This window comes from Cavia porcellus, unplaced genomic scaffold (assembly GCF_034190915.1).
Source record: "Cavia porcellus strain 051 isolate PalLab524CR breed Dunkin Hartley unplaced genomic scaffold, mCavPor4.1 scaffold_1, whole genome shotgun sequence".
Taxonomy (NCBI): Eukaryota; Metazoa; Chordata; class Mammalia; order Rodentia; family Caviidae; genus Cavia; species Cavia porcellus.
The window spans coordinates 30338681-30350341 of record NW_026947484.1 but is presented as its reverse complement, the minus strand read 5'-3'; positions in this window follow the sequence as shown (position 1 = coordinate 30350341).

Below are 11661 nucleotides of genomic sequence, written 5' to 3'. Positions count from 1 at the left end.
AAGTTGCCTTTTCAAAAATAAAAATGAATCATGTGCCCCCACAGCTGAAAATTGTGCAGCATCTCCTAACCTCACTGCAAAAAATGAGTGAATGTATCCGTGGGGAGTAGCATACTGTTTCTGTAATGGGGCGTGTAGTAAACACTTTAGGCTTTGCCTGACTTACGGTTTCTGTTGTGCTGTGGTGATGAGCTGCACTGGGAGGCCAGAAGGAAACAATGTTTAGGGGGACAGTCAGTCAGAGTCATCCCAGGAAGAAGGTTTCCATAAATAATATGCAGAACAGCTGCATAAGCGCCTGCCTTGCAAGTGTGCAGTTGTGAGTTCGATCCCTGGTACTGATAAAAACGAAAAAGACAAATAATAATAATAATAATATGCAGAAGAACAGGCACAATGGTCTCCAAAAGGCTTTATTTATGGATAACACTCATGGTGTTACTGGGTTCTGGGGTTCTGTAGACTCTTTCTAGGTATCCCAGACAAAGAATTTGACAAGATGCATGCAAAAGGTAGTGAGGTTTTACATTTATTAAAGATAGTAAAAGAAGTGTGCTCTAGAGAGTGAGAGAGGCCACTAAACTCACAGAAGTTAACAAAGGCCTTTTGTATCCTGCATCCTTTCTGGCTGATGTCAGATCTACACCATCGTATCAAAAACCTGCTTGATTTTGTGCCAGAACTGAAGATAGCTGTCTGTGATCCGTCCCAGGTGCAGGGTTTGGGAACTGTATTCTGCCAATGTGTCTCAGTCTCTGTAATGACAGGCCATGCCCGCTAGCTCAGCTGGCTGGCCATGCCCTAATTGCCTGCCTCAGAGAGATTGTAGGCACCAGCTCCTGTGTTAAAGTCTGCACTTATTCTGTCTCTGTCTTGGAATACTGTTTTCTAATTTTCATATGGATGACCCTAAGTACTAAATAACTCAGTGAACAGATTAACCATGTATTTGGACAGTCAACAAGGAAAAACCTAAAAATGAAAAAATAATTTGGAAACAATTTGACTAGGGAGAAGTTAAACTTTTTCTTTTTCTTCTTTGCACTTATTTTAATTCTTGGCTGATTATTTTTGTTTCAAATTACTTGGTGTGGAGGGAAGGAACACACTGTAATCTCAACATATTTAATTAGGGCCTCACAAGTCTCAGGGTAGCCCTGTTGGTTCCTTCTGGTAAACTGTGGCCTCTGGACCAATATGACTTTCTCAGGGAAGATTTCTTGGACTCCACAAATTTCATGATGCATGAGAATTTGAACCCAGGACCTTACAAATGCTAGGAAGGCATTCTATTGCTGAGCTACATCTGCATTTCCTTTAAAAAATGTTATTTAACACAGGATCTCAATAAATTGCCAACCTGGTCTTGAACTTGTGATCTTTTGGCCTCAGGCCCCTGAATAGCTGGGATTACAGGTTTGTGCTACCACATTCAGCTTTCAGCTATTTTATTTTCTCAAGAATGTAATCACTATGTAAAATTACCATGGTTATTTGTAGGCTTTCTTATACACTATCTTCTTTTTGCATTAAGGCCTCAGAAGTGCAGAAATCCTATCAGTCAGCTTTGTCTTTGTATCCAGTGCCCAGTATGTGCCTGGTACACAGAAGCATGCAAGAAAATATCTGTTGATTGAATGAATGAGTGAAATGCGTGTCTAATTAAAGGACATAAGAGAATAGGAACTAAAACTATGTCAATAATGAGATCCAATTAGAAGGGAAATTCTTTGCTTGTCCTTCACGTGGACTAAAAGTGACTTTAAAAGCAGCTTGGGGAACTGAGTCAGCTATAGCTAATGGAAATATATCAATTTGGGCAAAAGCAAATTTGTGAACAGAAGAATTTAGCCAGGTCAAATTTGATAGAACAATTTGCTATTACTTCATAGAGAGATATTTTTCCAGCTTTATCTTTTATTAATTTGGTCTGTTTTCCAAATTAAAAAAATAGTTCTTTCCTGTCTACTTTTATGTAGGTTTTAATGAACTTTTGGCTTTACTTTGAAGAAACAACAATTTAAACATCTGATAAGACAGAATTTATTGAAATTAACCAAATTTTCTTTATTTCCATGCATGAATATTGAAATAGAGGAATGTGTAAAGCATTCATTCATTGGCTGATTATTTTTATTTCAATGTTTCAATGTTTGTTTCAATATAATGAACAACTGATTTGATCAGGCCCTATTCTGGGCACTGGAAATTCTGTCATAAAATAGATCCATTTAAACAAATCAACCAAAATGTCAAGTTTTGATGGGGAGTGTGAAGGAAATAAACCAGAAGCTAAGATGGAGGTGCCTGAGAGGTCAGGAAGACCTCTTTGAGGAAATGAGAATAAACCACCATAAGAAGAGCAGGGAGAAGTGTATTTATTCCAGGATGGCAATGTCAACATATGTGACATTGTTGAGGTTGGCATATTCCAGAACTGCAAGGAAAGTGGTGAGAACGCACCACAGTGAATGAGGAAGTGGAGGTGATGATGAGCCAATCACGTGCTGAAGCCATGAGGATGAGTTTGAGTCTCCTGGTGTGCAGGGTTTCATCTATGTTTTAGGGTGATGGCTCTGGTTTATAAGTAGAGAATGGGCTGATGCAGGGCAAGTATAGGGGAAGGGAGGTCTAAGAGCGTCTGTTGCAGCTGTCGAAGTGGGAGATGATGGTGGAGTGGGCTGGAACGGCAACTGGAGACAAGGAGCAGAGGTGCAGTTGGAATTACAAGTGGCAGGACAACTGGCAGGATTTGCTGATGAATTCCATGGAGGCACTGAAAATCTGTGAGCCTATCAGTGGGTTTCCAGCACAGAAAATAGAAAACCACTGTAGGCATTTTAGATAGAGGAAATCTAACACAAGTTAGTGATAAACATGTTGGAAAGATTGGAGGAAGAAAAAAAGGACAAGATATGGTAAGGTACAGAGAAGTAGCTGTGGGAGGTCACTACCACTTCCGTGACTGGAGGAATAAAACGAGGTGTGATATTCACAGCCTTGGACACCGTGGGATGCAGTGATGCAGTTAGAGCTGGCCACTGCCCGGACACCCATTGCCATTCCTGAAACTGCTGCAGGCTACCAGGACTCCACTGCTGCCAGCCAATGCTTTCCCCAGCCACTGCCAGAAGCTTAAAGTGTGTGGGGGTGAACTCTCCCTCATTTCATGCAATTTCCCACCAGTGCCTCCCACTGGCAGCATGGAACTGGGCCAGCTGGCAAGGAGATGTGGGAAACGCTCTTTCAGATTGTGGCCACCTCCAGAAACCCAGAGCACAGAGTGTCAAGAAGGGTACTTAGTTAACATAAGCAGTGACCAGCATTGTGGGAATTAAAGATCTGTTATCAAGTAGGAAAAGCAGTCCCTTATCCTTTCAATTTTTTTTCTATAAAAGTAATATATGGCATTAGAAATAATAAGCAAATAATAAAACATCAAAAATTTCTATATTCCCACTTACCTAGAAACAGTCACTAGTAACAAATTAGTGTATCTCATTGCCTTTCTCTCACACACACATGCACATACATGTTTATCTTTTATCCTACATATTCTTATATATACATATTCATATATGTAAGAGGATATACTAAATTTATGTAATAAGCATTTGGTGGGCACTTATTTGTGCCAGCTAGCTTCTGGTAGTAAGTATGTATGATCTACCACCATCGTATTATAAATATTTTAAAAGGAGCTAATGCCATTAGTTAGCAATTTCATACAAGTTTGCAATTTAAGAAACAGGTTATGAAGACTATAATCAAATGACTTCCTATTGGATTACCATGAGATAGAAAGAGAAACTCACTGTTTTAAATATCAGGTGGAATGCTGTTTTGTTGCTCTGTTGGGGGAAAGTTCTGGAAGGGCACAGTGTGGAGATGGAGGGAACTTTGGCTGCAGGACTACACTAGAATCATCTGTTCCCGGTGTTGGTCTGGTGTCTACTGAGTCCAGCTTCTGATGGAGAAGCTGGTTCCCTGGAATGCAGGGGCTGGAACCCAGGTGAGACATCTTCAAGAGCAGAAGCTGCAGGGCGACCACACATTAATTACTTGGATGTTATTTATTACAAAGCTTGTAACTGCTAGTAACTACAGGCATGACTTACACAGGCTTTAAAGGGGAGGAAATGTGTTCTGCCCCATAACTGGAAGTCCCGAGGCGGGACAGGCTCTAGGAACTGTAAAACATGCATCAGGTTCCCAAGTTCTTTGAACACTGCCTTGCCTTCCTCATTTTGGCTTCATCCTGAGACTAGGCACTTTTCATGGTGATGAGGTGGCTTCCAGTGCGGGCTGAGTTTCCTTTCTTGTTGTTCAGCAGGAAAGAAAAAAGACACTTCCCCCCTCTTCAGTTCAAGCAGGCTAGTGATTTTCATGACCGCTTGTTTTGGTTACTTTTTTCTTGTTGTTGAGACAAAATACCTGATGCCCAAAATTAGAGAAGGGAAAGTTTATTTAGCTTACAGTTTCTTGGAGATTTTAGTCCATACTCAGCTGGCTCCAAGGCAGGGTGGTGTTCATGCGGCTGCAAACAGCAAAACCAAAAAGGACAAGAAAGGGGAAGGTACACCTCCTTCCCTCCCCTATACAATATGCCAGTTACCCACCCCGGCAGGTGCAGCACTCACACTGCCAATCCCAGCGCTAGACAACGACTCAGCCACCCCTATGACTGCATGAGGCTTGGTGACCACCCAGACATAAACCATAACACTGCTGTATGTTACAGTCACCAGGATGCATTATAATTTGCTTATTGCTATTACTTTATGTATATAATTTATTACATGCTATTATTTATTCAATTTTTTAAAATGTCCATGTCTAGGATTTCCCTTCAGAAGTATGAATCTGAGTTGGGGTCTGGCTGTGGCCTATTTTTAGAACCTTTCAAGTAATAGTACAACCAGGGTCCAAACCACTGAATTTGGTGGTATAGGTCACCTGCCCACCCTTAGACCACTGAGTCATCATGGTTATACCGTGCATGGATAGATTAGAAGAATGAGTCTCAAAGTGTGGTTCCAGACCAGCAGTAGCAGCAGCTCCTGAGAACTCATCAGAAGTGCAAGTCAAATTGGATGGGATGGTACATACCTGTAATCCAACATTCTGGGGGGCTGAGGCAGAAGGACCACTAATGCAAGCCCAGTCTGGGAAAGTTAGTGATTTAGCAAGGTACTGTCTCAAATATATATCTATATCTATGTATCTATGTATCTATATATCTATCTATCTATGAAGCTAACTTCATGCAAAGACCTGTAGCTCAGCGTGAAGGCCTTGGGTACAATCCCAGTACCATGAGAAAAAAGAGCTTGAGAGAAAAAGGAAGCAGGAAGGAAGAAAGAAAAGAAGATAAAAGAAAAGGCAGGCATAGTATGGGCTCCACCCAAGCGTACTGAATCTGAGCTCTAGGGGTGGGGCTCAGCAATTTGTGTTTAACTAGTTTGCCTGGTGATTTCTCTGGACAGCAAAGTTTGATATCCATAGCCAATCAAGCCTTTCTCTGGAGTAAGAGAGGAGGCAAATTGGTCAGCAAAAGCTGAGTGCTGATAGAACAGTGAAGCCCTGAACTGGTGGTGCCTGGCACTCTGTGCCATGCTCCTGCCACCAGGACAGGAGATAGGAGGGTAAGGTCAGCTACAAGAACTCCAGAGTCCCTTGGCTGCACAGAGATGACCCCCAAATGATCCCTCCAACATGAGCTGATAGGAAGGAAAGAAGGCACAGTCTGTGGGTAGCTATCCTTTTCTACCCTGGGATCTCTAAACCAGTCTCTGCAGGAGCTAATGAGCTAGGAAGACTAATGTGGGGCTGGGCATGGTGGCACATGCCTGTAATCCCAGAACTGGAGAGGCTGAGGCAGGAGGACTGCTTTGAGTTCAAGGGCAGCCTGGGCTGCATTGTGAAACCCTGTCTCAAAAAAGAGAGAATAACTTGGTATATATTTCCCTGAAAACACTGTGAACTTATTTCAACCACTACACAGTTTCAACAGGATCCTGGAAAAGGAAAAGATCTTTAAATATAAATGAATGAAATGTGATCAAAACAAGGACTTTAGTTAATAATTATACATTTCTATGGGTTTATAAATTATGGCAAGTCTAACCATACTAATGTATGATGTAACAACAGACAAAACTGGCTGTGAGTTATATGGGAACACTGCATATAAATCTTTGTAGCTTTCTATAAATCTGAAGCTATTATAAAATAAATTTATCCTAAATAAGATAAAGTAAGGCGTAAAATGCTAATGAATAAAACACCTTAGGAAAGTCTCTATGAAATTAAGCAAGAAAGATTCTTCAAAGTATTCTACATTAAAATTTCACACTGCTACATTTTTATGATTGATACAAAGGCTTTTTAAGTGTTTTGACTTAAAAGAGATAAATTAGAAAAAGTAATGACTATTCCTGATATCACATTTCCCAGAACCAGCACATGGCTAGAATTATCAAATAACAAATGAGACTGAAACGTCTAAATGCTGGGAAGCAATTGAGGGCTGATATAGAAAGTTGCTTTTTTTGTTTGGTACCAGGGATTGAACTCATAACCTGGCACTTGCCAGGCAGGTACTGTGCCACTGAGCTATATCCCTGGCCAGAAAGTTGCATATTTTTGCCAAGCTCTCTAATGTGGGAAACAGTAGAATAGTTCAGCTCCACAGAGAAGGGGACACAGTCAGAAGGTTGCTTAACCCAATCCGTACTAGTGCATTGAAGATCACTGAAGTCACTTTGGGCATTCTTACCTTGTTTCATTGGTCACACTGAAACGAACTCCCTGTGTCCTGAAGGGTGAATCATGCACCCAGCAGACTGAGGTGTAGCTCATTTCTTTTTTTGCTTTTTCGTTTTTATTGGTACCAGGGATCGAACTCACAACTGCCTGCAAGGCAGGCGCTTATGCCGCTGAGCTAAATCCCCAGCCCCTCATTTCTAATGTTCCCAACAGAATTTGTGTTTCATTCCTGGAAACCCTGGGCCATGATTGAAATAAAGCAAGAAGCAAATCCTAATTTGTAGTTTGGAAAATGACTGCTAGTATAGTCAACTAAGTAGTTTATGGTAAATTTTGCTTATGTTTCTTCTGTGTCAAGTATCAACAAAAGGGCCATCACAGATAAAAGTATTCTAATTAAGAGTTACAACAGAAAAGAATACTTATGGGGAAATATATTTCTATGCCAGACTCACGGCTTAGCAGGATTCTTCTCCCCTCATCTTACTCCAGGGGCTTTCCCCTTCATTCTGCACTGCTGTACTTTCTCCTTGTGAACTTAGTTTTTCTGTGTCTTATTTTTGTTATTTGCACAATGGAAGATAACAATGCTATCTACAACTTGGTGTTATTATAAGAGCTACTTGAAGTAATGTTTGCAAAATTTATGGTATAGTATCAAACATTACAAAAGTGATTAATGTCAGATAATCCTTGCCTTAATTAAAGTTATTTAATAAATGATAAACCTCCTTTTAATATGGTATATCAAAACACACACACAAAAGAATATTCAGGTACCACCTAGGAGGAAAGAAGCTTGGACATGGCAGGACTTTGATGAGACACAAAAAATGCAGACAGTTTCCGTCAACAAATAAAAAAATGTGAAAAAAAAAATCCCTCTCATATTCATGGGATATGAAATGGAAAATAATTTGGTGTCTCCTTAAAAAGTTAAACTATGTAGAATTATCATATGACACCAAAGTTCCACTCCTAGGTACATTGAAGAATTGAATTGAAAAGAGGTACTAAATATTTAGGCACACATGTTCATAGCAACACTATTTATAATAGCCCAAAGAACCCAAATATTCACCAGCTGATAAAGGGATAAACAAATTGTGGTATTGCCATACATGAAATATTACTGAACCATAAAAAATACTCATACATGGTACAGTGTGGGTGAATCTGGAAAACAACCTTATACTGAGTGAGAGAAGCCGTATACTGTATAGTACGACTCCATCTATAGGAAATATCCAGAATAGGTGAATCCATGCAGGCAGAAAGTGGATGAGTGGTTGCCAGCTGAGGATGGATAACAACTGCATAATGGGAATGGGGTTTTCTTTGGAGGTGGTGGAAACATTTTGGACATGGAGGGAGATGGTGGTTGTACAACTTTGTGAATGTATGAGATTCTACTGAATTGTTCACTTTGGAATGGCTAATTTTAATGGTTTAATTCATGGTTTCGTTTTAAAGGCTTCTCAGTCTTTTGGCTAAAATTGAGTGAGATGGTTTTATGTTTTGTGAATTTTACCTCATTAAAATAAAATGTGTGTGTCCGTAAATAGGAGAGAGAGTGAGTGTGCTCTCTTTGTAAGAGCTGAGAAGGCAGAAAGAGCCTAGGTTTCCTCTTCCACTCACCAGAGTCTTCTCACCTAGGAAAGTTACCAGTGTCTGGCCCCTCTGAGCCTTTTTTCCTCATCTGCAAAAAAAATGAAGTGGCACTAAGATCCCTTTCGGTTCAAATTCCAAGGAAAAGAAATCCAGCATCCGTCTTTCTCCCCTCTCCTTCACTTGCTCAAGATGACTGCAAACATGTCCTGGAAGACAATGTTGTGACTAAATGTCATGGATACTAATTTTAGTTATTAATATGAAAATGTATGTATTTTAATATTTGTTATGGTTTAAATCATAAATGTTCCCAACAGGCCCATATGCCAAATGCTTGGTCACCAGCATGTGATGCTATCAGGAGGTAATGGAAACTGTTAGGGGTTTGGGCCAAGCATCCACAGATTGAAACCTTTGAAATCATGACCCCCCCCCCAAAAAAAAAAAACTCTTTTCTCCTTATAAGTTGATTATTTCAGATATTTTGGTGACAGTGACAGAAAGCTGACTAGCACAGTATTCATTATGAAAGTGATATAGGTTAATGGACAAATACCTGGAACCAGTGCACTTGAACAAGCAGCTTGGGGTTTGCCTTTCTACCCTCAGCCTGAGCCCATGTCTGGCACCAGCCTGTCTGTGCCCCTCTGTGTAATCGTATACTTTAATTTTTGCCAGCCCCACCATCTCTGGTTTCTATGCCAAATGCAGTGCTGGCGGCCTCAAGCTGATTGAGGGAGCCTTGGTTGATTAATAAGTGCTCCTGCCAAGTACGGATGGTGCCATTGGATTGAATTCCACTCTGAAGCATGCTTTACAACCAAAGTCATCTAGAACAGCTTAAGGCTGCATCGCTAGAAATGTGTGTAGACTACTACTGTAACCAGAACAACAGTGTAAACAAAGTTTTGGTCACAAGACTAGCTATGCTTTGCTGTGAAATTATTGAAATATTATTTCAATCCTAATTACCCAGTCATAAGGTTTAAAATCATAGGCAAAAATGTTCACTCTGGGAGGTAAGTTTATAATTTTCTTTCTTTCTTTCTTTCTTTCTTTCTTTCTTTCTTTCTTTCTTTCTTTCTTTCTTTCACCAACATCTTCACAAGTTACTATAGGTTTCCAGTCCTTTGTAAACCACCTCCAAATTATACTCCTAGGAGTATCAGTGTATGTACAAAGAACCTTCAACTAGAAAAGTTTTGGCCAGCTGTCAAGGAGTATCTGTCATTCTTCCTTTTTAATTCTAGCCCTCTTTAGGGATATGTGTTTCTGATCTCTGCAACAGTACCCAAAGCTATGAAAACCACAAGCTACTGACCACCACAGCCCACATTCAGGCTGCTTCATAGCTTGGTCATCCCTGGAGGAGATCATTAAGGGGCCAAAGTGGTTCTTTGGGTTCAAGCAGAGACACCCTCCCTTTTGTTACTACATCTCCATTTCACTCCAGCAAGTAAACAGCTGGCTGGCTTTCACACTCGGTTTCCCATCTTGGAGCTTGAGCATCCACCGTGGCTGTGTAGGGAGACAAAACTGAGAGACAAATGCCCCTCACTGGCCTCTGAGGTTTTGTTTTGGGCCAGGCTAATAAGCTTGACACTTCCTGCAAATTCTCCTTGGGAAATATTCCCAGTGCTTCTTATAAGGGGACTTTTTTTTTTTTTCAGGATTAATCCCACAATCTGTGTTGGTTGCGTGGCTCAGGGTCACCAGGAACTATGTGAGTTACCAGCAACTATTTACTGGGCATCTGCTATGGTTAGCCACTGGGGTTCCCAGGATGATGACTCTCATCATGGTTGAGCTGCTGTGGGATTTTAGAGGGCAGCTGCCTGAGCACTGGCCAATTCCAGCCTTTGCCTAAGGGGGGGGGGGCACCTCTTGCTGAATGATTATGCCGGAGATGCCAACTCATTACTGGATGTGCAGGGGCCTTGTCTCAATATAACTAGAAATATCTTCAAAGATTCTCAGAGCCTCAACCGTCCCTCAAGAACATCTCACAGGTCCTTGCTTGATCATGGTTACTCTGCTCTTACTGCATAGCAACACTCTTTCCTCCTCTGCCTGTTTTGTTCTTGGCCTGAAGTGTACCACAGTGCCCTGCTGAGTGTCAGAGAGGTGAGGGTTACTAGAAAGAGAATAAAGCAAAAAAGCGGTAGGGGATCGTGTACAAAATAATATCTGACAGCCCAGGATATTTATTTGTTCAATTTAAATGAAGAACATAAGCACACAAGAATGTAGAATTAAAAATATAGAAATGGCTTTGGCGAAATTCATGATTTTTTTTTTTAAATTCTGATCTGTGGTGTTCAGGAGGAAAGAGGATCAAAAATCTTAAAAGCAATTAGCTTATCTGTGAATAACAGAAAGTCTGCCAGGCAGTGTCCGGCCGTCCTGTGAGTGCAGCTGCTTGTGGAAAAAGTGAGGACAGAAACCTGGAATACCCTGTATCCTTGGGGGGACACGGGGAAGGGCGGACGTCAGTGTCTACTGTTACAGGAGCATGTGATTAATTTTGAAGGTAGAATTTCAGAACATCATATTTTAGTAAGAAGTTCAAACAGTAAGTGGATAAAAATACCTGGCAGACCAAAGTATAGATTTGCAAGGTTCAGCAAATGCTGTGACCCAGCGCTTCCTTACTCTGCACCATCCCCCTTGCCTAAGCCTATAGGGCCTCAAGCACCCAGTAGCGGCCAAGGGTGATAGCTGTTCATGCGTTATTCTGATTTTTAAATTTGTATTGGTACATGTTAACATTGCATAATAATTACATGCATTTTGGGAAGTTCTTAATCCTTCGCGTCTCTTCCCTGGCCAAAATCTCCTGACCTGGATCCAACAGCAGAGGAAAGATAAGGCACCAAGTCAAGCTAGATCAAGACCACTGTTTTATCAGTGTATTTGCTCCTGTGTTTATTACTGTATTGTATAAATGTGCTCTGGAAAGTGACTAGTCCTGAATGTGGCAGTTAACTGTGCTGTTAATTGCATTTACATTTCAGAGTGAGAGATCCAGGTTTTCAAGTTTGCTATGGGATTATACAAAGCAGTATGCAAATCGAGCACCTTCTAAAAATTCCATCTGTTCTCCAAGCCCTCCCCTGGTTACAAACAACTGAGGGAGGCGCACGCTCACTCGCCTGCGCCTGGATCCTGCGCGCAGAGTAAACCAGGCGGGTGACCAGCCCGAGACCGGCAAGGGAGGGCGGGGTGAAGGGCGGGGGAGGGCTGTCCCGGAGGCGGTCCCGGGGCGGGGCCGTGACGGGCGCC